We start from the raw sequence: 2,500 nt of genomic DNA on the forward strand, positions 1-2,500 counted from the left end.
AGTTTCTGTTATATCTCATTTAGACGTTTTGCACGTGCATAGTCTGGACGAAGCCTGGTGAAATCACGGCCCGGGGTTTGTGACTGTATTTCCCTTGAACAGAGTTTCTCTATTTTGCTTCCACTAACTTGAGAATGGTCCACAGTCTAGAGAATTCTTGTAGTATCAGCAAAGATAGTATGAAAGGCCGACTGACCTTGGATAAGTTTTTTTCCGAAGACTTTTATTTTTACACACTGGCACACACAGACGCACGCACGCACAGCACTGACACGCACAAACGTACACTAACACACACACACACGGCACACACACACACACACACACACACACACACACACACACACACACACACACACACACACACACACACACACACACACACACACACACACACACACACAGGCGCACGCTCGCGTTTTTTTAATTTTTTTAATTTTTTAGTAAGCCTTTATTTGAAAACGTTTCTCTGGTTCAATATAAAGCTACTGTATTTCCTGTTAGTGAGAGAACCGGCGGTTGTAGTAGTCGCATTCCCACCCAGGTTTGCCAACACCGGTTCACGAAGCGATCAACAAGCAGCAGCAGCAGCAGACCTGTTTGTTAATTGTCCTGTCTAAGGTCACAAAACCAAAAGAATTGTACAAAACCCAACTGCAAACGAAAAACACGCACAGCAAATTTTGTTTTAAACACAAGGACTGATTTTGTCCTGTAAGGCCCGGCGCTCACCTATTTAACGCCAGCAGGACAGACGACGCACTGCAGATTATTGAGATGATTCTTTTTTTTTCCCAGCCCGCAACACATGGCGTGAAAAGAAAACAGGCCAAATACTCGTCATAATCCTTATCACAGCATGTAGTGCAGTGGCGACTGCGCAGATGTATTTTGCCCTTAAACTGGCACGATGGCTGTGGAGTGTGGATCTTCCTCTCATCCATCATGAAGGTTTTAACAGATCTGCTGGCCACGCTATCTCTTCATGCACAGCGCGCCAGAGAGCTAAGCCCGGTCATGTTTTATATAAATCACTTGTCCATGCAGTTTTACCCTGAGAAGACATGTGGCTGCTATCGACTGTTTACGACGGAACTTAATCTCCATACAAAAAATTAACGTGATATAAAAAAAAAAGCCAAAATGAAAAACACACACAAAGCAACATATGGACATATATTAGCCTATGAAGTGAGTCAGCAAATCACCCACAGCTAGCCCAGCGACATTGAAGAAAAAGCTCAAGAATAAAACACAGACACAGACACAGACAGACACCGACACACACAGACACGCACAGACACGCACAGACACACAGACACAGACAGACACCGACACACACAGACACACTAGGGGCGGAGCAGTTAAGCCGGGGGGGGGGGGGGGGGGGGGATACAACCTGGGGTCCAGCTGAAGAATTGTAGCTATTTTATAAACAATTTGTGGCTTATCCTTGATTTTAAACATGATCAACTGGTGTCAGCAGCCACTCATTATTTCTTTTAAAGTTAGTATTGAATAACGGCAATTTATCTTCACTGATATCTGCTCCCGACATCATATAGGCTAGTATGGTTATAAGAAAGACATGTCGCATAGGAGTGGCAGTTAAAACTGTACACACATTCACAGACATAAAATGGCCCGGTTGTTTTTTTCACAGACATGCAGAATCTTTTTTTTGGGGGGCAACCGGGGGGGGGGGGGGTTCCGAAACCCCTGTAACCCCCCCCCCTAATCCGCCCTGCACACACAGACACACGCACATGCACACACACACACACACCCACGCAGGAACGCAAGTTGACAGTGTCGATAGCAACAACACAAAGCACTCAACAGAAACACAAGGCAATCAGCAGATTAGAATCAATACCGACGTAGACTGGTAATGAGGATCTAATTATGAACTGACATGTTGGGCAGCCCTTCTTCGGGGAATACCACTATCATCTCCACTCCGCCATTATCCTATTGTCATGATGTCACTTCTGGCAGTGATCATGACTGATCAAAGACTGCCGCGAAGTACTTTTACAGCGTTCAAGATATTCTGCAGTGGCATGAAAGGAAAACAAGATATTAGAAGTTTGTTTCTTCGCCTTGTTCATGTTGTCGTTGTCGTCGTTGTTGTTGTTGTTGTTGTTGTTGTTGTTGTTGTTACTCTCTTCTTCTTCTTCTTCTTCTTCTTCTTCTTCTTCTTCTTCTTCTTCTTCTTCTCCTGTTTGTTGTTTATTTATTTCTTGTTCGGTTGTTTCTTTTTAAACGCATATACTACTGTTTCGGCAAGGAAGCATATGCATTTCTGTGGTGTGGTAATTTCAGCAGCTATAAATACATTTCATTTCTACAATACGTTCTCCGCGCCAAAATGACAAGGAGTATATGAGACACTCTCGGTGACTGTCTCCCGAATACTAAAAATTGCGAAGAAAATAGCAAGACCCCATCCCGTAACATAATGTTAACAGTATTCTTTTGCTGGCATATGATTACAATA

Source organism: Littorina saxatilis, linkage group LG5 (genome assembly GCF_037325665.1).
Source record: "Littorina saxatilis isolate snail1 linkage group LG5, US_GU_Lsax_2.0, whole genome shotgun sequence".
NCBI lineage: Eukaryota > Metazoa > Mollusca > Gastropoda > Littorinimorpha > Littorinidae > Littorina > Littorina saxatilis.